Raw genomic sequence first — 27846 nt, 5'->3', positions numbered from 1 at the left:
AAACTCCAACAAATAAATCCATTTAGCATTAGAGCTGTCAGTCACAAAGTTCTATTCTTCTGCCCTTCTTCATGCTGGCTTTTCCGCAATTTGGAGAGTTTGGGCAATACGTATCACAGATTGTCTTTCTGTCCTAGTGCCTCTAAATCTCTGAATGACTTGCAAAACTGCCATAGGATTCAGATTCAGTACTGTTGCAGGGCAATTATGCTTTGGTCAGATAATTTCAGCAAGCTGTGCCAATCAGTACGATTTCTTAAAGATTTGGCCAAATTCGATGAACTCCTTTAGATCTCCTTTGATATCATTTAATTGTTACTGAACTTGCTTTGTGCACCTTTTGCAGAAAACATTTTGGATGGCATTGTTGTAATTGAGAACCTGTAGGGTTTGAATTAGGGTTTGGTACTTGCTAAAAATGAAGAAACATTATAGAAGGATTCTTTCTTTCCAGCACGTAAATGGTTAATAGCTAAAACTAGGACTTAAACAGTAAATTAAGTCTGGACAAATGAAAGGGATAATCAGCTGTATTGTGTTCTGCTTAGAAACTTCCCAGGGGCACCTTCTGGGCTACTTAGAGACAAATATTAAATCAAATGGAACTTTGATCAATCAAGCAAAACAATTACTTTTTCCTCCTTATCTCACTTACTCCTTTCAGTGTACTCGGGGGATGAGGAACCTATGGCTCCAACTTAATTTCATGTTTTAATTTAATGTGGCCCACAGAGACAGGATAAGAGAAAGTAAGCAAGCCAGAGACACTATGTAGTTCCACAAAATTTGCCCGCTTTAAGTCTGGCCTCACATCCATGATTGGCCTGCACTGCACTGGGAGAAGGAATTGTTTAAAAGAAAAAGGTGTCCCATTTCTTGATGGCCTCCATCTTTCTGGTGGGATAGGAATAATATGCTCTGGGCAAAGAAAGATATGCATCCTTTGCTCTTCTGAATACCTAAAAAAAAGTGGGATTGGCTTCCAGGGGTGGGTTCTAAATTTTTTTACTACTGGTTCTGTGGGCGTGGCTTATTTTATGGGCATGGCTTGATGGTCATGTGACAATTATTTAGGATTTAGCAGAGGTACTAGTCTACCAGGCTTTTAACTGCTTACAGAGCTGTACCGATCTACCTATTTATTTTTGCAGGCACTGATCTACTCATGTATTTTTGAAGGCACTGATCTACTCATGTATTTTTGAAGGCACTGGTCTACTCATGTATTTTTGCAGGCACTGATCTACCCATTTATTTTTGCAGGCACTGATCTACTCATGTATTTTTGCAGGCACTGATCTACCCATTTATTTTTGCAGGTATCGGTCTATTCATTTGTTTTCTTTTAACACTGATCAGCTGTAGGGTGGCCCTTTGAAGCCCCATGGCAAGAGTTTAAACAGTTTTTTTCCCTCTAGCCATCAGCTGGGACTCAGGAGGCAGCAATAGATTGGGGATGGGGCCAAATAAAAGGTAAGAATAATGTGGGGTGAGGGGGGCAGAACCAGTTCGATGACATCATATCATCACCGCTACCGGCTCAGCGGAACCGGGCGGAACCGGGAGAAACCCACCACTGTTCCAAACATCCCTATTTGAACAGATGGCCTCACTTCCATCTGTTTCTTTCCTAAGAGACACAAAAATATATGCTCCTCTCTGTTCTTCCATGCTCTGTTCTTCTATTGTCACATAAAGAGTCTTGACTTCAAAGGCCTGAAAGAAAACTATAAGAAAAATACAGAGACTTCTTTTCCCTCATTTCAAGCCTTCAGCACTTAGACTCAACTAAAAGTTCATTTTTGGCCGTTGTGAAGACAGTTTAGTCAATAGTGGCTGCAAGTTGAGAAGATAATGACAATGATCTGGCAGGAGAGGCTACTCATGTTATGGCTAAGATAAAAATCAATTTCTTTCATTCGAAGCGGCTTTTCTACAGAGGGAAAGCTTAACAGATGCAGCAGAACAAAGTAATTTTTTGTGTGTTTGCAGCACCTTGATAAACACTTCTTAAATCTGAGTATTACATTAGTAACATCATTTAATTTCAGTGGATTAGGTAATTAATTATGGCATCCAGCAATCTATCAAAACATGAAAAAGCCATAGCAAAGCAAGAACAAGCCAGATCCACTTTTTCTTATGGAAAAATAAAGGTAACAAAAAGCAAATAAATCAATATTCTCTTATTTGGAATGTTTACTAGTTTTAGTTGAAAAGCTGTCTAACTAATCTGATAGTTTTAATAAAACTGGATCAATACTGGTTTACTTTCCACAATGGCATACATTTTTCAGTCAGAGATACATACCAAAATTATCTTTTAACTGGGAGGTGTATAAATTTGTGCTCTGTACACACAATTCAATCATAAGAAAGAAGCCCCATTTGCAAATTCTTTATCCCACAATTTCTTTGTGTTAATGGAAAAAGTCTGGAGTCAGAGTATAGCCACAGTTCTTGATGTTAAGAAAAACTAGAGATCAAATCAACCTAGATGCTCTCAAAATTTCTGTTCAGATCACAATATTATTTATGTTGTAGCTCTATTACTTTTATTCCTTTCGAACATATTACTGTCTTCCATTGTGCATTCCAATGATGATATTCATCTCACAAGAGCTCAGCTATGAAATCATATTTGCTTTCCTAGAATAAGATGAGCTCATATTTTTTTCATATTCTGTACCTCAATGTATGTAGACAGCAAGGGCTATACTAGTATTCTTCAGGATTTTTATTAGACTGTTAAATAGGCCCAAGCTATAATTATTCTGTCACTATCTCCTGCAGTAAACATCTTTATTTCAAGCCTCAGAGATTTAGTTTTTCATCCAGCTAACATAGTTCAAGATTCCAGAAGTCAAATCCCAGTTGCTATCACCATTTCTATAGCCAGTGCCTTTTTTTTTCTTTTTTCCTTCTAATCTGCTAGCAGAAAAGCACCTGAGTCTCTAGATTCTTCAAGTGTTGAAACCCTACAACTTTGAAACCGGTGATGTCCTTGTAGCAGCTGTTGGTAGTATAATCATTCTCCCTTGGATAAGCAGAAAGGAATAGCTTTCCATGGATTGAATGGGTCTTGTTTCTTGAGAGTTTAGTACTCTCATCTACAATATAGCACATGCATTCTAATAATCTAATTGAATTATCACCTCCAGAAATGGATACAATTAGTGAATTAACAGCTTTGCAAACATGCTTTAACTGCCACTAAATCCAGAAGTATATTTAAGCTATGAGTCTTGAGTTTTCAAACAAAGTGTAATTGCCACCTAATGTTGCCTGAACATTTAGCTTTCTCTGATTTTCTTGCATGCAGAAAAAATACTTCTGTTACAGTACAATGTTTGTTTGGCCTAAAATAACTTTGGCCTCACTTATGAGCTGAGCAGAAATACAAGCTTGCACTCTTTGAAAATACATTCCATATTTTTTTAGGCAGCAGCACAAATATAACATAACCGTTCAGGACATAAGCTGCAGAATTATGCCTGTTCATATTCTCTAGTACCTCTAACAACAACAACAACAACAACAACAACAACAACAACAACATTTCTTCTGGTTCTCTTCTTAGGTTCTCAGATTGACTAGGTACAGTATGCATAAATGTCATCAGGAAAATGCGTTAGTGATTTCCCCTCCTGAATATTGTTTTTTGTTAACTCATTGAGTTCTCTGCCTCTTGCCATCTTAGATTCTGTCTCATTTTTGCAGATTTAATTTTTGGGCCCAAGTTTTGCTGCCCTTATCTACTGCATGTTGTGGCTTCTGCCTAGATAGCTTGGTATTTGTGCAAATAATAATAATAATAATCGGCATAAAATGTTGAATGTCTGCAACCTTATGTAGGGTACTTCAAATTAACAGAAATGAAGGAAACCTTGTATACTCTAATCTGTTAAACCTGTCACATTTGTAATTTAGACCTACAACTTCAAGGAATAATGGAAAACAGCATTTTCAATAATATTTATGGCTTAAACTAGCTGAATTTTTATCCTTTAATCTTTCACTGTCTAGGTAATAGTCGTTATATACTCCATTTTAGTTGCTACCAAAGGTTATAGTCATAGGGCCGTTGGAGGAATTTGCAGTAATTCATTTGAATGAGAATTTGTCAGCTTCAGAGTTGGTAATAGAATGAACCAGGGTTGGTTTTAATTTCCTCACTCTCATAATCCTTGGTGAAGATCATTGTTTGGCATGAAGATCTTTTACTCATACAATTAAATATTTCAGTCCAGTATTGTAGCTAGGAAACAACCAAAGGGAAAAACACTGAAGGAGGCATGTATAGGATCTTCAGTTTCTAGAGAAAAAGCAAATGGAAAAATCCAAATAAATCCTTTCTCTGCCTCAAGAAAGACTTAATATCCTTAATCCTCTGGCTTTGCACAAGGAATAAGGATATAAAGGACTATAACCCATATAACATATTTATTTAGTTGCCAACTAACTATGAAGGGGGAAAAAAGAGAATTACTCTAGCTTGCTTCTATAATTTTAACAAAAACTATTACAAAGAAATTGTCAAGTAAAGTTATGTACAGCTAAAGATCATTACCTGCTCATTTCTAGAGGTACAAAATGATGCCGGAAAAACAGAAAGGGCTGTTAAAAAATAAAACATTCTCAGCATTGCCAACGTTTGATGAGTGTACTTTCAGTGAGGACTGTGCTCTCTTCTCAATAGTGTTATTTCTGAACTATGTTATTACAGTAGTTTAAGAAAAAAAACAACAACAGCATATCCCCAGGAGATCAGGGGCCAACTTTAGCCAAGTGTGCTTCAGAAAGCTGTTGTGGAGATAATTCCATTTATGAGATCTTTATTGAAAGTGAGAGGGAAATATGTGATACATGAATATAGAACATTGCTCTGCCATTGGTTCATCCCCCAGAGCCTTCCAAACTCCTACTGCAGGGATAAGACCTATTGGCCTTCAGTTATTCTGAGAGTAGGACTCCCATCTCCATTGACCATATTTATTGAGGATGATGGGATCTGCCCCTAATGTTCTGGAGGGTTAAAATCCCCTTTTCAATGATGTAGTGCCTGCATTCCATGCCCCCCTACATCTTAATATTGCTTTCGCTTCAGTTTTTATTTGTGTCTATTCTATTAGGTTTGTTTACTATTCTGCTCCTAGCCTATTCAACCCCTATGTGGCTTGCTAATTTACTGCAAATTTGTAAGGACAGGCTGGATCTGAGACCACAGCGGCCATTCAGCACCTCCCAGAGTATCTGTAGAGTATCTCTAGCAGCACGATTTTCTCCCTCAAATACATGCAAAATAGCTTGGCTGGACTTTTTCAGATTCAATACATTTATTTTACACTTTAAACCCATCCTGATTTCAAAAAAGAAAGAAGAAGAGGAGGTGAAGATTTCCTCCAGAGATGTTCTGCATCTCCAAGCATATATATCTAAGTTCTTTGAATGCCTAAATAATACAATCCATCCTTTGATGTAAACAAATGAACCAAACCTCTGCCCAAATATAAAATGCTCTAGGACAGTGATGGCTAACCTTTTTGCCATCACATGCCAAAAGTGGGGAGATCGTGGGGGGGGGTTGTTGGGCGCACACCTGCCCACACCCATAATTCTATGCGCCCCACCCCCACACATGTGTGCATGACCCACGACCACCCCCCCATGCTTCCCCCGCTTTTGGCATGTGATGGCATATTGGCCAGGTAGGCCCGTTTTTCGCCCTCCCCAGGCTCTAGAGCCTTTCTAGGAGCCTGGCGAGGGCAAAAACTGCCTCCCCCCTGAGGCCCTTCGGAGGCCAGAAACAGCCTGTTTGCCAACTTTCAGTGGGCCCAGAAGGCCCGAAAATCAGCTGACTGGTGTGCACATGTGCACCAGAGCTGAGATTGCGTTCCCACCGATATGGCTCTGCATGCCACCTGTGGCATGCCTGCCATAAGTTCGCCATCATGGCTCTAGGATAAAATCCAACTTTGTCCATATTCTTCCCCATGGTCTATAATGTTGGCTAAGAATTCAGAGAGTCAGGAATTCTAAATCCTGTCACATATGGAAATGTTTTCAATTTGTAGCATAAATTCCAGAAAATGAGTATGCTCAAACCTGTTATCAAGAGAAAGCCATTTGATATGAGAGGTCCAATGGTTTATTTTTGATATGAGAGGTCCAATGGTTTATTTTTACTCCTGCCTGTATTTTGCAACCATCTCCCAGGAGCTGATTCATGAAGAATGATAATGTCATTCCCCACAGGGAATATGATGGCAAATCTCTGTAGGAACAAGCCTGAGAAATTGTACGAAAGCAGCCCAGCGTTGGCCACTGTTCCACTATACGTAGCTTCCTGCTGAATAGCATTTGTCATTCTGGAAGATATTTTCCCCCTTTCCATCAGTGGGAGCAAAAAAATAATAATAATGATTTGTGTGAAAGCTGTGCTGAGAGAAGAATTCAACATAGAACAAGCTCTAGAAATATTCAGACCTTGCAGGATCAATCTGATTTATTTATTTCTGAGAAACTACTTAGCTGCCTGTGACAGGAGGTAAAGAGAGAGAATTGCTTAAGGCCAGCACACCGTAAGGCTGACAAAATAAAATGTGAGTCCCATAGAACTTAATTTTCTTTTTGCCTTATACAGCAACAAGGAATTGTTTGCAAGTCAACTTTGTGTCTCAAAGTTTCAGAGTTTGAGTAAGGGAGTCAAAAAAACTTAAAAAAAAAAACTTTCCTGAAAACTTATTTGAGTGGTGGTGGGAGTGGGAGAACAAGAGCAATATCACTTAGATTTATATACCACTTCATAGTGCTTTACACCCCTCTCTAAGCAGTTTACAGAATCAGCATATTGTCTCCAACAATCTGGGTCCTCATTTTACTGACCTCAGAAGAATGGAAGGCAGAGTCAACCTTGAGCGGTTAGGATGGAACTCCTGGCTGTGGGTAGAGTTAGCCTGCAGTACGACATTCTAACAACTGTGCCACCATGAGGAAAAGGTTAGGTTAACCCTTCTCCAAAGGTTCCCCCAAACCCTGAAGGATTAAATTTCTAATTACAGATAGTTCTCAATTTACAACTATTCATTTAGTGACTGTTCAAAATTATAACCTCATTGAAAAAACTGACTTATGATCTTTTTTCACACTTCACACTCCTCATGATCATGTGATGAAAATTTGGATGCTTGGCAACTGGTTCATATTTAGGACGGTTGCAATGCCCAGGGGTCATGGGATCACCTTTTGAAACCTTCTGACAAGCAAAGTCAATGGGGAAGCTGGATTCATTTAACAACAGTGTTACTAACTTAACAACTGCAGCAATTCATTTAACAACTGTGGCAAGGAAAGTCGGAAAATGGGGCAAAATTCAATAACTTTGTCACTCAGCAATAGAAATTTTAGGCTTAATTGTGGTCGTATATCGAGGACATGTTATACTCTCTTTTCTGTCTGGGAGTCCTTTGACTTGTTTAATATTTTTTTTTTTTGCCAAATCAAGTCAATTTCCAGTATTAAATACTGTTTTGGAAATGAATAACTAATTGGATTTACGTGAAAATTGTTATCACAATTGAGTATACTCGAAATTATTTGTACCAGACTCCAAAAATCCAGAACAGTGTTTCCCACATTTGGCAATTTGTGAATGGTGATCTTCAGTTCCCAGTATTCTCAGCAATGCCTATTTTGATTCTGGCATTTTGGGAACTGATGTTTATAACAGCTGCCAAATGTGGGAAAGACAGCTCTGAAGCACATCTTCCAGTTCCTCTCATCCTGGAACCAAGAGAGAATTCTGAGAAGTGACTAAGAAATTGGTCAGGAATCTTCTAGCATCCCTTTGAGAAATTACCCTTCTTGGATGGGTTCAGCTCAGAAAGATCTATGCCTGATGCTATTGAAAACCAGTCAAAGGGGGATCTGGAGTGGAAGTCTCCAGATCCCCCACCAAGCTTTCTTCATCACTTACCTTTTGTTGGGCTGGCAAAATTTGGACATTTTAAGCTTTCCTATATGGTGAAGTAAGTTTTAACAGATGGCTGGCTATTATTTCTTTTTCTGATTTTGTTTACCATCTTTTTTTTAAACGATAAGCATTTTTGTATTTTATCTGCATTTTCTCATGATTCTTGGAGTGCCTAAAATTAGAGACTAGGCATGGAATAAATATTTTTTTTTTAAAAAAGTAAGGATTTGCAAGCCCTCAACAGCAAGTTCTACGTGCCAAATGTTCTGCTACCTAAAATATATATATATATATACACCAGCTAATCTCCTAATTCACATAATAAAAGGTGTCAGAGAAGCAAAGACTAATGCAGGCTAAGGCTATTAACACCATGGAAATCAAATGTGCCTGAACCAACATCTGAATCCTTTGGTGAGCTGACTTGCCTATGGGGATGATTCCATGAAACCTTTTGTGTATGCAGAGGGTTTAGCAGGGAGATCTTCTGCCACAAGGTTTTAAGGACATGTGGCCTTTGAAGAGGAAAAAGAACATAGTTGTCAATGTAGATGTTTTCTGAATTTACTTTGATCCCTTCAATTTAAGCTGCCTTAAAGTGCTAATCTCTCAGCAAGCAACTTCCTGCAGTTCTGGCATCCAAGAACCTTCAGACTTAAGGATATATAAACAAAATCTCAAATGTGAAATTTACAAAACCAATAATCTGTGAAGCTTGAATGATACCCACCTGTTGCCAGAAGTATTACTTAGCCATGTGGCAGCTCATGGAATAAGCAGGCAAGGGAGGAGCAGGGAGAGAATCTCACTGAAATATTTACTTGGTTTCTTAATCAAATCCCAAACCACATGTTAGCATATATGCTTTTTAATTTCCCCAACCTGATCAACTTCCTTCTTGTTAGGGGATGCTCTGATATTCTGCTTATTTGACACACGGGATGAGTTTGGATGACATTTGTGAGTTTCATTATTTACAATATGACTCTTCTGCTCATCTTTTTCGGTTCCAAAATCCTTTTGGGATGCTCTACCTCATTGAAATTAGATCTTCAGGGAGGAGACAGGTAGTTAATGTGCCCATCAAGTGCATTTTTTATACTTATAGTAATTTAAACAAGCAGGCATAAGCAAGAATAAGCCTGAGAAGAACAAGTAATGAACTCTTGCTAACAATATAACTGATGATGTTGGTTTTGTCTTACCTATTGCTGGATGTGCAATTTCAGAAAGTATGTGAGGGAAAATCATACCGTAATTTTCTTCTAACTAGAAAGGAAGGCATTTATAACATAAATTAGATCAAAATTAAAATTCAGAGTTGCCTTTTACTGCTTGTCTGTGGCAGACTCAAATAGAGATTTATTTTGAGTGAAATTTATGTAGTTGAATCTCAAAACATGCTTTACAAATTGAATTGTTAAATAGAGCAACTGAAACTGAATGATCCAGATAAGCTATATATGTACTGAAATGACTTTTTCCTAACTGATTCAGCTATCAGAATTGAATCGATTCAATTTAGTGATTTGACCCAAACTTCAGAGTAAAAAGTCAAACAGGTATTTTGAATCAGATTTTGTTGGTTGTACAAGTCTAACAGCTCCCATTGTTTTGTGCATCTGGCTAGAATAGTCCATTGACTCCTGCCCTTTGAGATCTGCACTATTCTGCAGATTAAGACATTTTTTATATGGAACACTGTGCATATGTTGGCAGGAGAGGGAAGTATGGGGATCACAAGGTGAACTAGACTTCCAAAACAAGTCAAACTATTTTCACTATCTGTTCAACACCAATATTTTTTAAAAATGCTATAAGGTCCAAAGCCAAAGACAAGCAAATGACTTTTTGTATGGCTGAAAGCTTCTGTTCTGCATGAGTCTGTGGGTAAGAGAATCTTTTAACATTGACAATTAATGGAATGAGAACATTTAGCTGGCAGGAATAGCTAACACCCTAGAAGATAGGCTCAAGATCCAGATGGATCTTGACAGACTTGAACACTGGGCCCTATCTAACAAAATGAAATCCAATGTAGAGAAAAGTAAAGTCTTACACTTAGGTAAGAAAAACCAAAAGCACATATATAAACTGAGGGAAACCAGGCTTATTAACAGTGACTGTGAGAGGGATCTTGGAGTCTTAGTGGACAGTCAGCTAAATATGAGCCAGCAGTGTGCAGCGGCAGCTAAAAAAGCCAATGCAATCCTAAATTGCATTAACAGAGGGATACAATCAAGATCAAGTGAGGTACTAATACCACTCTATAAAACTCTAGTAAGACCACACCTAGAGTACTGCATCCAGTTTTGGTCACCACACTATAAAAAGTTGTTGAGACTCTAGAAAAAGTGCAGAGGAGAGCAACCAGGATGATTAGGGGACTGGAGGCTAAAACATACAATGAATGGTTGCAGGAACTGGGCATGGCTAGTCTCGTGAAGAGAAGGACCAGGGGAGATATGATAGCCGTGTTCCAATACTTGAGGGGCTGCCACAGAGAGGAGTGGGGTCAAGCTGTTTTCCAAAGTACCTGAAGGCCAGACGTGGAATAATGAATATAAACTGACCAAGGAGAGATTCAACCTAGAAATGAAGAGGAACTTTCTGACTGTGAGAACAATCAACCCATGGAACAGCTTGCCTTTGAAAGTTGTGAGAACTTCATCACCTGAGACTTTCAAGAAAAGATTGGACTGCCATTTGTCAGAAATGGTGTAGGGTTTCCTGCTTGAGTGGGGGGTTGGACTAGATGACCTATAAGGTCCCTTCCAACTCTGTTAATCTGTTAATTTTCAGTCAAATCGCCCTCATATCTATATGCCGACAATGCTGTAATCTTGTCTACCTTCATGCCACTACCATGAATGCATTACTGTCAATCTGAAATCCTAGGAATGCAAAACCCAAGGTCTTTGTATTGATCAAGTGGTACATCAACCATCCTCATACTGGGAAGATCAATAACTATCAAATTGACCAGATCAATGCTTTCAAATATCTTGGCATCTTCAAGACTTCCTTGCATCTTCATCCTGGAAGATTCTCTCTTCAAACCTTTTTTGTGAGGCCAAGCAGCCTCTAATAAAATTATTAGATATTCAGTCCATAAAGACAATAACTATGTTCCTGCAGCAATTAATTTTTTTAAAGCCAGGATGTTAAATGTTTTGCTGTATGGTGGATAAGGTTGCAAAGACTTTTTTGTCTTAGAAGATGTACAATCCAACTTTCTGAGATCTTTACTCCAAGTTCCTCATTCTGTTGCTAATGTGCTTCTCCAGGTAGAACCCACCTGTATCCGTCTTCAATGCAAAAAGAAAACACAAAACATATCTTAAGGCTCTGGAATCAGTTCCCAGACAGACAGGGAAGGGATCTCATTTCTATCTTTGGTGCATAATGCATTTTTTTCATCTCAGTATGTTTATATGTACATGTGGGATAAACAGACCTCTGGCAGAGATCTAGAAACTATCTACCAAATCTTCCTTAATGGCTACTTGGCATGCTTGCAGAGAAATGTTCACAAAAGGCAATTAGTAAGATTGTGCAAAAGGTCAGTTTGGAGATTAGATTTGCAAGCAATTTGATTGAATTTCTGAATTGATTTTCCAAGCCTGAATCAGAAAATCAAATCAAATGGTTGAATTAGATGCCTCTACATTAATCTGAATGTTTCAGCTATTCAGAAATAGAAAGCAAAACTTTTTTCAAAATCAGTTCAAACCAAGAAATCGCTGTTTTTCTGAAACAAAATAACTCAAATAATATTTAGCTTGATGAACATATAATAATTGCCTCAACAGATGGAAACAGTTGCAGACTTTGTCTGGACTTAAGCAGAATTGAGCAGATTCAACTGGGTAGGAGATCTTCAGGGTAATGTAGGGTTATAGGCTACACTAGGAAATGTACAAACTTTCTAGAAAAGCCAATGTGAAACCTCTTCTGCACTGTTGCCATGAAAAATTGCTTTTATGTATCCATGAATTCTCCAGAAGTTGAGTTTAAATGAAGAAGGCTTTATGTACCTAAATTTGCCTAAATTTTCAGTTGATTTAGCTAAAGTCCAATGTCTAACTTCCTTTCTGATTCTGTAATTGGTTTATCTGCAAATACTAGGAAACAAGAAGAGTCAAGAAGCTCTCAAATCTTTACCACTCAGCAAGTCCTTAACAGCATCCTTACTACTTTTAGTAAGGAGGAAAAAAACAGTAACAACCCAAGTTCTTCTCTTGTCTTTATTTTAAACATGCATTTAATCTGACAACTGTGGGATAAACTTTGAACACCGGCCACAATCTACAATCTTGCCATTTGTATTTTGCAGTGTCTCAATGTATGCAATGTGTGATTTACAAATGAAGACTAGCAAGGTTTATAATCATCACCCCTTGCCCATTTGATGTAAATGACTTCCATTATACTACGTGCCCTGGCTGAATTTGTACACAGTTCTAAACACATGCTTAGCTTTAGAAGGATGAGCCATAGAAGACACTGGGTCATATTCTTTCACCACCTCCTCTGACATGAGGAGGTGTTGAAAGCCTCTGCTTCTATTTTTGATGAGCTGAAGCTCATCATGGCATCAAAAAATGTGCTTTATCTAAACTATTGTTAAAGCAGTCTTGTTTCAAGGAATCATAATGTTGCCTGAGGTTAGGACTTTGATATTGGATAAGTTGACATCTTGTACCAATCCAGAATTTTAACCATCATCTGTTGAACAAGCCAGAGTGTCCAGTTTTGTGTATATTATTAACCCTTACCTCCCTGGTGTATTTAACATTACATTTTGCCAATTAACATGATGTGTCACATGTCCCTGGCTGAAAGTTGTTCAAAGAAGAGGAACTTGATAAGTCATGCAGGGAGAAAGACACAGAAGTAGGAGGCGAATGAGAGGTGGGGAATGACAACACATGCATGATAATATAATGTGTGATGATGGGATGGTACAAATGCTGCTAACTACAAGATTATTTCATTGCATGCATGATATTATTGTCATTTGCTGCAGATACCATGAGAAACAGACTCCTAGCCCAAGCAATGAGCTGCCTTAGAGTCTACTAATTACCTTGGTCCTTGTGATTCCCATCTTGAACTGGTCTGCTTGTCCAACCCCTTGGGATCATTCCCTCTTGGAGGAGTTTAAGAGAGAAGGATGGCAAAGAAGTCCTATGTCTGGCTGAGGCAGGTCTACTCAGAGTTGTCTGATCCTGGAAATTAAGATTGTAACAGTTCATAACTATTGTTAGGCTATGGATGTGTTGCAATTAGACTGCATTTTAACTCTTGTTAGGAAGTTTTCTTAGAAACTCCAATCCTTTGCTGGCTGTGATTACGAACACTGCCTTGCCCCATGAACTGCGCTACTAATGCTGATTTTCTTTCTTTTGAAGCATATGCTTTCTTTTAATCTGGTCTGCCCTAGGAATATGGTGAGGCTTCAGAGGAAAAGGGCCAAGCCTTCTCTTATGGGTGGTGTAACGTAAAAAAGTCAGAAAGTTTTGAAATTAAATATGTGCATTTATTCAGAAGATTTTAAAGACTAACACAGCAATAGCACTTAGACTTATATACCTCTTCATAGTGCTTTTAGAACCCTCTCTAAGCGGTTTACAGAGTCAGCATATTGCCCCCAACAATCTGGGTCGTCATTTTACCCATCTTGGAAGTATGGAAGGCTGAGTCAACCTTGAGATGGTGAGATTTGAACTGCCGAACTGCAGCTAGCAGTCAGCTGAAGTAGCCTGCAGTACTGCGCTCTAACCACTGCGCCACCTCAGCTTGGCAACATGAACTTTTCTTTTGGGACTGATGATAAACAGTTGGAAAAAGGTTGGGGAACTTTGTTTATGTAAATGGTAACTGCAGCAAGATTACTATATGGATAGAAGTAGAAAGATCTGACATGAACCACAATGGAGGAATGGATGGTGAAGATGATGGAACTTGCAGAGATGGTCAAACTGACATCCTTGATTAGAGAAAAGACATTATCTAAGGTTATGATTGACTGGAATGCTTTGTAGACTTTTTGTGTGAAATAGAAAAAAAAGCATTAACTTATATGAAACTTATGATTTGGGTTATTACAAAAATAGATTATAGAAAAAATAAAAATCATAACAACAGAGTAAGAGATACATTTATATTTATAACGGATGTAAAGAAAATTGGAAGTTACTTCTTTATACTTCCTTTTGGCTTTGTTCCTTCTTTTTCCTTTCCTTTCTTCTTTATTTTATATATTAGTTTCTTATACTATTTATCTTTATTTATAACTTTTTAATAAAGTTATATAAAAAAGAAAACAAGGGCTCATCCAAAGCAGAAAAGCACCATCCTTAATAATTCAGGTTGTTTACTTGTGTTTAAATTATGTCTCCCTGGCTGTGAGCTATTATGGATAGACGTTCTTAGCCACAAAGGAAAATAAAACACAGCAATGACAGAGAAACAGCAATATAGTCTGCAATCCCATTCAAACATAGAAAGAAATCAGAAATTGTTCAAATCTTGGCTCAAATTTTAAAAACTTGCATTGTTTTTTTATTTTTACTCTTATTTATATCCTTTTCTCTGGGAATTATTCAAAGCTGTTTGCGTCCAATAAAACCAAAAACACAATTACAATAAAACAATATCTGCAATATGACAAATGCTACTACAGCAAAATAAAAGTAGCTACCATAATAGCATTTTTAAACGGCATTGTTTTAATATTGTGAATATAATCTCAATATATATATATTTGAGGCCTCAACTTAATGTTCAGCTGAAAAGGCCTCATTGCTTGTTCCTGTCCCGAGTTCTCCTATAGGTAAAATACAAAACACTGATCAAGAAAATTCACAACAGAATGTTTAAAACTGGTAAAAATCACTCAGTGGTTCTGAGTGAACGTGCTTCTGCTTAGCCTTTCTCATATAACTGAGTAATAGTTAAGTATTTTCAAGAGCAAATAGTCCAGTGTAGGAAAAGACTGATATACTGGGAAGAAGATATCAGCATGCACGCACCACCCCCTCTCCAGGACACCATCATCATTTCCTCTGCCCAATTGCCATGTAGCTTATATTAAGCACGATGGGCACTGTAATTGAGAAGCATTTCAAGCTCTGAGTGGGTTGCTTCAGTCATTTCCCATTTTGAGCTCGAAGCCAGGCTATTGCAACCCAGACGTGCTTTGAACTCAAAAAGGTGTTTAGAAACTTTTATTTATATTTATTTATTTATTTATTTTACTTCATCAAGCATGTATTTTATGACAGATACAAGTGTAAACATAATTGTAAATACATGAAAAAGATACGAATAAAAGAAAACATTAGGACAGGGACGGTAGGCATGTTGGTGCACTTATGCACGCCCCTTACAGACCTCTTAGGAATGGGGTGAGGTCTACAGTAGATCGTCTAAGATTAAAGTTTTGGGGATTTGGGGAAGAAACCACAGAGTCAGGTAGTGCATTCCAGGTGTTGACAACTCTGTTACTGAAGTCGTATTTTCTGCAGTCTAGTTTGGATCTGTTTACCATGAGTTTGTATCTATTGTGTGCTCTTGTATTGTTTTGGTTGAAGCTGAAGTATTCATTGGCTGGTAGGACATTGTACCAGATGATTTGCATTCTCAACCTGGAGGATGCCATTGCCAGGGTATGGAAAGTTGCTGCATAAAGATCACCTGGCCAGAATGTCTTTTCTTTTCTGAGCAAATCATAAAGGAGGCCAATGGAAGTGGGACATGCACGCTGATTTCCCCTCACTTCCGAGAGACCAGGTGGGGCGAGTGTGTGCTGGCAAAATGATATGTATTAAATTCAGCGTAACTAAGGGAAATCAAGGGATGCTGATGTGATGTTGCCACCGACTGCCAGTAATGTAATGGATAATGATAATAGCTTAATTAATCAAGTAATTGAGGATAGACATGGCTGAATTATTCAGCACTCAACGTAAAACAACCCAGTGCTGATTTTTTCTTCCTTCTTCTCACCTCACCCCACTTCCATTTTCACTCAAGAATAAATCCGAGCTTTATTTATAGACAGCTCATGATGATAAGTGTATAACTTAGTCTGCACTATCTTTAGACAATTATCTAGAAAATTGAATAAACAATGGCTGAATTCACTATACTCAAATAGGGCAAATACAGCCTTGCTCTTCAGATAAGAACCAGAAAACCACCTGTCTTCTCTCTCTTTACCACCACCACCCCCCACATCATAAGGAAGTCTTCCACCTTACATCCAAAAGACTGAATGCAGAATATCAGAGGTCTTTTCTTTTTTCCATCTTGACTCCCCACTTTATTGGTTGAGGTTCTTTATTTTAGATTTATATTTTGCTGATCCTGCAGGAACTCAAGATGACACATCTAGTACCTTCTTCTTGTACTTTGCTCCACAAGTCAACCCTGTAAGATAGGCAGGGCTAGACAGAATGACTGGCCTGAAAACCACTCAGTCAGCTTCTATGGCTGTGAATGAAGGTGAACCCAAATATACTTTTCAAAAGGCGACTGGGCTTTCTTGGTTTTTTTCCTTGCAAATGTTTCACTTCTCATCTAAGAAGCTTCTTCAGTTCTGACTCAATGACAGGGAATGGTTCCCCACCATTCAGCCAGAGTTGAAGAAGCTTCTTGGATGAGAAGTGAAACATTTTCAAGGAAAAAAACACAAAGAAAGTCCAGTTACCTTTTGGAAAAGCACCTTTGCGATAACCATGATCTGGATGACTGCGAATCTCCACAGACAAATGGAAGTGAACCTAGGTCTCCCTGATCCTAGTTCAATATAGTGTATTAATTATAAGGGCTGTGGTAATGGATTCATCTAAGGTAATAACTGAGAACTACTTTAGGGTGTACTGTATGTTGGGAATAAATAATCTTTTGCTTTTCCTTCTAACTGATACCATTCCTGTCATGGGAAAGAGGTTTGATGTGAGCTTTCTTTTTAAAAATGCCATTATCCTCAAGGCATTCGGAAGTGGTATAGTCGAGCAAAAAAGGATGATATATAAGAATGGCTGCGTCTTTAAATGGGCATTACAAAAGAGTCTTACGGAGAAATAAATTTGACCCAAAGTAATTAATAGCCCCAAGAGTCAGCTGGCAATAGCTGGACTACCAAGTATTCTACGCATTATTCAGCATACAAAGTGAAGCTTGGTAGATAACACCTAATTGTGCCTCTTTATTTATTTGTTTTTCCCTCTTGTATTTAATTACTGCTGCCTTATGCAGACACTGAAGCAGATGTTGAGGCCTTGTAAATTGGCTCCTGACAGACATGAAAAAGTGTCTGTAAACTTGGCTGTACTTTAAGTGGAACTGTTTTGATTGCCCAGCTGTACTAACCTGGGGAACATGAGACCTGAGACTTGACATCACCTGTGAGCACTTCTCAGACACTTGATTAAAAACAAACATTGTAAGGATCTGCCATGCTAAGCAATGACCAAGAATATCCCCATCCCTAACCCCAACCCCAACCCCAACCTCTCTCTCTTACCCCCTCTCCCTCTCCCCCCCTCTCTGTCCATACATCCTATTGTATACTTGTTTGAAGGTAACTCAGGAAATGCATGAACCAATGATGAGAACCATTCCAGGGAGTTAAAAGATGTCCAGGCCATCCCCCCTTTGTCTTTAGTATTTTAGTAGCCTTTAAGAAGTCTTTATGGTAGTCTGGTAGTCTTTAAGAAGATCCAGTATGAGCCTATGGTCTAAACCAAGCAGTGGTTTTCATATCAATTGGATTAATAGTAGGAGGACTAGGAGGCACAAGAAGAATAGCAACCTGTGACTGGCAAACCCTTTTTAGAAGATATAAAACTGGATGGAGACTGTAGGATTTCAAAGCCACCATACAGAACAGGATAATAGGTACTGTAGACTTCTCACCTTGATTCTGCAGGAACGCAGACATAACCTACTCAACTAGATTTTGAGTTGGGTATGTATTGGATAGTGGGAAATTAAATGACCTAAGAAAAAAGATAACTATAGCAAAAGAAAAGATTAAAGAAAGAAAAGTGATGAGAAGTGATGGTTTACAATTTGATGCACTTCCAAAAACAAACCTGTAGAAGTAAAGAACAATGTTAGATGTATTGGAGGTGGAAGTATTTCTGACATTGTCTGAGTCTTCCTGAGAGAGAGAATTTACTTGGACAATGATTAGTGAAGATATATATTTATGTGAGGAAATATATAATAGAGATCAGAAAATCCTAGCAAATCACCCACGTCCAATTAGGAGGAAAGTTAAAGAGCTTGTGCTACAGTGGAACATCAAGTTCTCTTTTTTTTGAGTTTGGAAAGATATTTCCTGTGAAATAAAAGGGAAAAAAACAATTCCGCTGGTTGTGAAAAGCTAATGGCATGGTTCTAGATCCTAGTTGATATAAGGAAAAGCTATAATATTTCTATCAGCACTTTAAAAAGTGACCTGCATTTGTTGATCCTTTTTAAAGGATTCCATTAATAAATATTCCTCCAAAGTTTATCACAAGCCTTTTCAGTAACTATGTTTTTTTGATCAGCACTCACCTGAGCTCCAAGAATCATTAAAAAAAATAAATAGCTTAGAATAATTGCAAAATGAAAGCTTGGACTGAAAATTGTGACTTGTTGTAGGTGGCAATCAAATGAACATCTCAGTGCTGATCATCTGTCAATATACAGTGAATTTCTGATGCTCAGTAAGGAACAGCAGAAAACAGCACTGGCTACCTTCAAGAAGGAGGCAACCTCAGACCAAGAAAACCCAAAATATGCTTTGCAAACCTACAAATTATGGGACAGTAAGGAGTGGAGAACCCATCCCAAAAGCAACTTAAGAAAGAAGGACTCAATGCCAACTAATTAGAATGGAAAACTAACAAAAGAAGAGGGTGATTGGAACACTGAAAACAGATATTGCTGCAGTTCGCATGATCGACTCACTTGGAGTGATCTGATATTTTGTATCCTGATTGGTCTCGAGTTTTTCTGGTGGATGATTGGTGGAGAGAAGGAGGAGGTGTTTTTTTTGGATAAGGAGGATGAATAGGCTGCATGGAAGATCTTTGACAGGAAGAATTGTGTTTCATTATGTAATACAATGTATAATTAATCAGAAAGCTGAGCTGTTGTTGGATTTCAAGCATTTTTTATGGATGTGTCCAAGGTATCAAACATGACATTCTGCCTAATGCCAGCTCTGCTTATGCTGATTTCTTGTATATGTAGAAGGGTATTTGGCAGAATGGGAGAAAGAAAAGAAGTGTTATTTTTGTGTTAGTAAGGAAAGAAGAAAAAGATCTGCCAAAAGGGACTACTTATTTGGACAGTTTCATATTGTGCATAGGAAGCCACATTCATTTCCAGAGGGGAAAGGAAATGAAACAGAAAAATTACTTCCATTAAGAATAAAAGATTGGTGGCAGTGTGCGATAAGATTGTCTGGAAGGCTTCTCCCCACCCTTTACTAGCTTTGCCTTGTATTACCAAAGCCTAAAGGGAGACATCACATATGATGCATGCTTTTTTTGTGCAGGATTGCTACAACAGCTCACCAGAGTTTGGCTATGCAAAAGATGGCATGGTTTTCTGAACCAGACTTCTGTACCCAACTCCGAAGATGCGCATCTAATGTTGTAACCAGATCTTGCATCCACTTTTGCTCTTTATTCCAATGAATTCATTGCTGGTGAAAGAAATTTTTGAATAAATACTGGTATTCCTCAACTTGCAACCACAACTGAGCCCAATATTTCCATTGCTAAGCAAGACGGTTATTAAGTGAGCTTTGCCCTCTTTTATGATATTCCTTGCCACAGCTGATAAGTGCATCGCTGCAGTGGTTAAGTTAGTAACAGAGTTGTGTAAAGTGAATCTGGTTTCCCCATTGACTTTGCTTGTCAGAAGGTCACAAAAGGGGATCACACGACTCCAAGACACATCATAAATAAATTCCATTCACCAAGCATCCAAAATTTGATCACATGACCATGGGGATGCTGCAGGGGTCATATATATGTGTAGGAAACAAGTCATAACTCGCTTTTTTCAGTGCTGTTGTAACTTTGACTGGTCACTAAACAAATAGTTGTAAGTTGAGGACTACCTGTATTCTTGCTGACCTGCGGATCAAGCAGCTTGCTCTTAAGGGAGAGTGCACAATGCTTATAAGACACAAAACAAATGTTGCTAGTTTCAGCCAAACTCCAGCTAACCAAATATTTCATTTGCAGCAGATATTCCTGGAAATTTACAAAGAGAACATAAAGTCCAAAACTCTGAATTTGTTTCTCTCCAGCTTGAAATGTTTGGAGAGCTAGATCCTTTTTGTGTTACTTCTTGGAGGGAGCCAACTCCTACTTAGAAATGCATGCCTCAGTGGCTTGTTCACTGTGCTTCTCAAAAATGCCATAGGAGCCCAAGCATAGAAGCACTCTTTTACCATTGTCAGGCATGAATGCTGCATGGGAGGCTTTAGGAGGGATAGTGAAACATTATTCAATAGTAGCAAAAATAAAGGAATGACCATGAGAGCATGGAGCACTTCCCTAGCAATTCTCCCCAATGCAGTCGCCTCCAAATATACTGCAAATGCAACTCCCAGAATTCCCAGCTAGTATGAACTGAGTTCCCAAAGTTGCAGATTTCTTCATACCTGACAACGTTGCACTGAATAATGCTTTAAGTACTGTATTTTTCAGAGTATAAGACGCACCGGAGTATAAGGCGCACCTTAGTTTTTGGGGAGGAAAATACGAAAAAAGCTGATTGGTGGGTGGATCAACCTCCTGGAATACCCAGCTGAATACCGGAATCAGCTGTTTCCAGAGGTGAATTTTAGCAACAAGTTCGTTGGTTGTGAGCTCTGTGCCTTGTTTTTTTTTTCAGCCTCTGAAAGTCTCCGAAACAGAGCTTCAGAAAAAATGTCAGTACTGCCATTTTTTCTGAAGCTGTTTTGGAGGCTTTTTTCTGAAGCTTCCTTTCAGAGGCTTTTTTCCTGAAGCTCTGTTTGGAGGCTTTTTTCCCGAAGCTTCATTTCTGAGGCTTTTTTCAGCCTCTGAAACCTCTGTTTGAGGTTGGGATGGGGCTACATTCGAAGTATAATATTTTTACCCTCTTTTTTGGGGGGGGGAAAGGTGCATCTTATACTCCGAAAAATATGGTAGCTTTCCTTTAGCCATAAAGATCACTGCACTCTAACCTTCCTAAGTTATAGTATGACGTTTTGCTAGGATTGGAATAGAAGATCTCGGAATCCAAGATCTGCCACAGTGGAGAAACCTAGGCCATATAACAAGCATGACAAGAGGTTGCTTTCATGCCACAGCTTCCCCATAAACAAGCCTATTTGCAAAAAGAAGGGTATTCTACTGACAGTCATTCATGTCATCCAGCAACATTTACTAGATTGGCTCTCTGGTGCTTCTTACCGGAATCATTCTTAGCCTTGTCTAAAGATCCTGGAGACTAAAACCTGTTCTCTTTACTGCAAGCACAGCATGTTTGCTGGCCCGACCTACCCTTAGTTAGAAGAGGTGAGCAGGACAGTCAGAAATTTCACATGCTTCTGAGATGAAGGATCTCCCTTCTTTCTTTTTCTTGCTTACGAAGCAGAGATTCACCGTTGGGGAGGAATTACCATTACCATTACCATTAATGAAACAGGGACTTTCCTCAAGATACACAAATAGTGTAACAATTTCTTAGATAAATTCATCATCAAATTAGCATTGTACTTAAATCAGCATCTGTCAACATTCCTCTTTTGGGTTTGATGATATTACATTCTTGGATTTCACTGCTTGGGGTATCTCTTCACCTTTCAGAATGGGATGTTGAGACGGATGAAACATAACTGCAAAGGGAGTTTGGAATGGAATATTCTTTATACCTTTCTCGGCTATAGATGTCAGCCACCTGGAGTCTAAAACTGAGGCAGCATTCAAGCTGTAGCAAATACACAATGCATAAATAATATCTGCCCCTATTCCCCAAAGGAGGAATTTTATCTTTTTTTCTGAAGAGTCCTAAATCATATGGATGAATCTCTCCTAGCTTCCTGCTCTCTGAATTTGCTGGAGGGTTGTTGGCAGGGCTAACAGGAAAAATGAGTTAAGAAGGCTAATTTGATTGACAGTTGTTACTTAGGGCAAAGGTGGGAAACATAAGTCCCTCCAAATGTTGCTGAATAACTTCTAGCACCCTTCAGCAGTGTTTGAAAGGTCACAGGATTTCCATTTCTGCCTTAGGCTCATATTAAAACACAAAGTCTCTATGCCTGGAACAGATTCTTCTATATAGTAAACATTTAGGAAAGCTAAGATGAATGTAAACCCATTAAAGATACTAATGCTGAATTTCCATGTGTTTACTCAAATTATGATTAGTGCTTTAAAGCTCTTGGTTTCTTGAATGTCCAATCTTCTAATTTCCTCTCCCCCTACCAGAAGAATTGTCTAGATGTGCTATAGTCAGTGGTGGGATTCAGCCACTGAATTTAGAGAAAACATGAATTCCAAGGTAGATCCAGATTAATTGGTGTAGTTTGTCATTAACACAAAGAGGAGTGGAGGATTCTTACCTCCAAAATCCTCTTCAGATTTGTCATTTTGGTGTGTGGGTTGATGTACTTGATTGTGTTGTGCCAGAATGAAAAATGTATTGTTGATTGTGTAAATTGCCACATTTCCCTGTCTATTTCATGCTGCTTTGTTTAAAATGAGAAAGTACTGCCATTAAGGTATATATGTTTTCCCTTTGCTATATATTGGGAGAAAAGGCCTACACCTGCATTTGATTTGAGGACTGAAATAGAAGGGATTATCCCTGAGTTGTCCTGAATTAGGACAAACTATTTCTGAAGCTCCAGATTCAGTCCCTAAAATAGATCAGAAAGTTTCTTCATAGCATTAGGCAAAATATTACCTAACCTTTGACATCCAATTTGCCTATTTCCAAAAGTTGCACTTTTTTGGGATGTGCCTTCTGCTTCTTTTTAAATCACACTTACCTTCTGATTTTATCCATGCTTGTCAGGCTAAATCAATCAGATCCACACTTGAAGAGTTCAATTAACTACTTTATTGCTCATGCCTATTTCATAGGAATTTTCCCAGAATTGCAGTTTGAACTTGGACCAGACTTGAAGTTCAACAACGTTCAAGTGTGTGTGTGTGTGTGTGTGTGTGTGTGTGTGTGACACACCTTGCCCTCTTGTGCCTATGTAACAATTCCAAACTAATTCCCTGTTTGACTCTTCCCCCTGGGTTGTCCGGTCTATCTCTGACAATACTTTACTGAACATGTGAAGATAGTATAATTAACACTGTTGATATGTGCCGTCTTTCCTTTTGAGATCTGTGTATATGAGCACTAGAAAAGGACCAACTTCCTCTACTGGTTCCATTGTCAAGAACTGAAAGCAAACCATGATTATAATAAATCAACAAATTTCTCAAGATCTTGATATGGATAGGGCACATTTAGAAGTTAGAAAAATTGACTTCTCTGACAATTTGTGTCATCCAAAGAAATGGAAGGCTTTATCCCCCAAGTTTAACCTCTTGCCCACAGTTTTAGCTGCTGGATCACGATTCAAACCCATCCATACATCATATCACTTTCTTCTAATCGAATAGTTAAGTACAGCTGCTATCCTTCGTTCTGCAAGTAACTGCAAGCATAAATGTACTTTGATTTATTATTATTGAAATCATTATCACACACAAACACACACATACACACAAAGTGTTTTTCTGTCGAGGCACCTGGTCTACCCCAATATGCGAGGGAGCATACTGCTTCCCTTTTGCCTTTCAGCTCCAATCCAGGAGCCCTCAAGCAGTCGCAATATGGGAGGAAGCAATATGCTCCCTCTCATATTGGGGTGGACCAGGTCTTCAACAGAAAAACACTTAATCTCTCCCCTGGCTCAAGCTGATAAAGGGAGGAGAACTTGTGACTTAGAGGTTAATACAACTGTCTAATACGCAGGCAGCCCAAGTTTGAATCCGAGTAAGGGTATGGCTAGCTGATGAGAGCTAAATAGCTTGAAATAGATCTATACTAGTCTCCCTTTATTTCTTTATCAGCAAATATAAATTTTATATTTATATTTATATATATACATGCATACATACACACATACATGCACATTAGTATATCGAACACAGTATGATCTGAAATGAGATATTATATATGTATTAGAATGAATAAATTGGTCAAAAATAATTGTATAAGACAAGCACTGTGTAAGTTGTATATATGTTATTTGTCTTTCACTTTGGTTTCTATGGCGGATGAAACGCCAGGAGGGTCACACTGTGTTCAAAATCATTATCATATATTAATGCCATTTTCCAGAGTAATACCACCCCTGGTTATGTAACCAAAACAGTACTACCAAGAGAAAAAGAAGGATCAGCAGGCTTGAAAATATCTCATGGTTTGGTAAAGTCGGGAAAAAAAACCCTCTAAAAAATCTTATCAGTGGGCAGATGTCTGCATAAAAAAAATCTAATTAAGATTGAGCATGCTTATTACCTGCTAAATATTGATGGACTATCAAAAACTGGAAAACTCTAAGGAAGGAATGCAATATGACTGCAGGTTCAACTCTTTTCTTTTTTTGTTGTTTCATTCACAAAGTTTCTAGACAGGGTTCATTTTAGTTTGTGCACCTGTATATAATTTCCATTAATATGTTAAATTTATATTATTACTTTTCTGTATTTCTTGCTGTGGCTTCTAACAAATTAATCAATACAAGAAAAGTAATGGAATGGCTACTTATTTTAACCATACATGGTTAAAAAGAAGATTGACAACTTTTTGTAGCAGAGTTATGGTGCTTTTAGTAGTTGCGTGGTAGACCAAAATTCAACAGGAATCAGTACTCAAAAAATGTTCTGTCAGAAGCCAGCACAAACAAAGGACCAATCAGGAACTAGCACCAAAAATGACCAATCAGAATTGGTACAAAGAACCAATGAGAGATCAGCCCTTACCAACTTGCTGAAGAATCATCTTAGCTGAAGACCAAACAGAAGTCAGGTCACCTGGCTATAAGGACAGGAACCCAGTCAGTCCCTGCTCAGTTCCCAGTTCATATAGTAGACCATCTTTCCTCTGAAGATCCTGGCCATAGTTGCCACTAAAATAACGGAAATTGGCTTTTCTCTTCCATGTCACTAAACCCTGAAATTCAACACTGCTCAATAGATACTGACTGTCCATAAAAAACTATACCAGTACCAGACAGAACTTATTATTACACCCTCTGTCTCCAAAATGGAGAAACTTTTCTTATCCAGGTTTCAATTTCAATTTCACATTCCTTTCCTTTTTTGCCATTGTCTCTGTATTTATATTGTGATTTATAGCTCCACCTTTTCAAATACTCATTACTAATCTAAGAATAGGTGAAGGTCCCTGCTGAGTATATTAAAACCACACTATTATTTTGTAAGAATGAGAAATTCAAGTTCTTCTTCATATTAATTATATAAAAAACTTGACCTAAAGGATAGACATTTGTCTACTTGGGAAAGCTTATAAAGATTTAATAAGCCATTGTTGTTCTTTTACTACAGGGCCTTTCCAAAGCAGAGCTGAATAATTTATCTTCATTTGCAGAGCTGGTACCTTGCTAGTACATAGATTCTCACAAAAGTTAGTTGCACTAACATCCACGCTGCTAGTCTCACCTTGTAGGTCAGGTTTCCTCAATCCCAGGCCCTCCCCCCATTCACCAACCAATGTGCTGGCTGGGAACAATGGGAATTGTGGTTCACTACATTTGGAAATATATGGAGGAGGCTACAGTAAGAAGTTGAGAGGGAAACCTTCCACCTGCACATTTAACATGGGTGTTATGGGATGGGTGAGAAAACCAAGTCTGAGCAAGAAGTTGCCCATTACCTGCAAAACTCTTCTGCCCCCATACCTAACCTTATAAGTGCCAACAAGGGCAGATTCCTGCCTACACCTGTTCTGTTTCTTGTTAGTTCTGCCTTCATGCTGAGATGCTGATTGCCCACAGTGGCAGAAAGACATATTTGCTGAGTTGGATTCTAGGGTGTAATTAAGGCTGACAAGAGGATTAGCATTTTTTTCTCTTTCTGGGCTTTAATATGGTTGAGGCTTACCTGTTTTCTAATGGTGTTTTTAACCTGTAAAAGTCTGAGCAATTATTGCTTTGGTAAACTGACTGGTGAAGAGTCAGTTTACTCTGATTCTGAAGAGGTCTTTGGAAGAATATTTATGTTTGGGGCAATATTCCCTTAGAAACCTCCTCCATTCTATATTACTGCAGGTGTTTTGAATTGTGATTATTGTTATCCATAAGACTGGTCAAACACATCTGCAAAGTATCAAGTTACCTATTACAGGTTACCTAAGTAGGGCTTTTGTGTGTGTGTGTGTGTGTGTGTGTGTCTTCGAGTCACTGTTGATTCCCGAGGACTGTCTGGAAAATCGCTGCTATTTTAGATTTCCTGTTGCAAAAATGACAGACTGGAACATTTCTGAAATCATGGAGGTGACACTGAGGTTGGAACTGTGACCAGGTAAAGAACCTGGTCAGCAGAGCTTCTCCAGATAAGGAAAAGCCGAAGACATTGCCCACATGACTCCAGATAGCTGCTTCTCACAAGGAAGCCTTTAAGATCCAAAGGGACTCTTCAGACACCTAACAAATGGTTCTATAGGACAACTCGCTGTGGCCAGCTCATCATGGCCAAGTTACTGCAGTCAATTCGCCACAGGACAACTTCCTGCAGGACAACTTGCCATGGCCAACTCATTGTGGGATAATTCAACGCTGTATTAATCATTTCATTCTGTTACTTTTATTATTGGTGACATTTTCGTCAAAATCATTGTAACTCTTGTATTTCTGGATTGACTTTATTTTATTATTATTGGCCATGGTTTCATTAAAATAATTTAACTTTTGTATTTGTTGAATTGTCCTGCAGAGAGTTGTCCCATGGCAAGTTGACCATGGTGAATTGTCCTAGTCCGCTCACAAATACATTGCCGGAAGCCAAACAAGGAAATTCAAGCTTGCAGCCTTAACTTTCTAAAGCATTTGAAGCCTGCTCAGGTAGGGAAGGAGGAAAGCCCTGGCCCGCCCCTCCTGGCCGACAGCTCTCTCTCCTAGGAAGCGACCACTGGGATTCCGTCTCCGCGTTTTTGGGCATGCGAACTGTTCTTCGTGTGCGCATGTGCACCAGAAACCACAAGACCAGGTGGTCAGCGTGCATGCACACACCGGAAACCAGAAGATCATTTTCCCGGCAGGCGCATACATACCAGGTGACTGTTTTTCAGTTTCTGGAGCTCCTGCATGTGTGAAGACCAGCTGGCTGGTATGCCAGAACCCGGAAGAGCAATGGGTGATGGCTCCGCATGCCCGGAGAAACGGCTCTGCATGCCACTTCCGGCACACGTGCCATAGGTTCGCCATCACAGGCCTAAGATGAAGATTGGAACTCATAGTCTCCCAGTTTCTAGGTTGGTGCCTTGACCAGTACAGCAAAGTGGCTCTGTTTGTTTGTTTGTTTACTCAGTGATTTTATCAAAGTTAAGAAAAATAAACCCACAAGACCCTTTGTGTCCTAAGATAGATCAGCTACTAGACAAGATATGTGTAACCTAATTCCATCATGAAAAAAAGCTGCTAATCAACCCTAGATGTCTATGGAGATTCTCAGTCATCCAGGTCATGGTTGTCCCAAAGGTGCTTTTTCAAAAGGCAACTGGACTTTGTTTTTCCTTGAAGATGCTTCACCTCTCGTTCAAGAAGCATCTTTTGAAAAAAGCACCTTTGGGATAATCAGCCCTGG

This window comes from Pantherophis guttatus, chromosome 2 (assembly GCF_059756535.1).
Source record: "Pantherophis guttatus breed Tessera chromosome 2, ASM5975653v1, whole genome shotgun sequence".
Taxonomy (NCBI): domain Eukaryota; kingdom Metazoa; phylum Chordata; class Lepidosauria; order Squamata; family Colubridae; genus Pantherophis; species Pantherophis guttatus.
Note: the sequence above shows the minus strand (reverse complement) of the source record.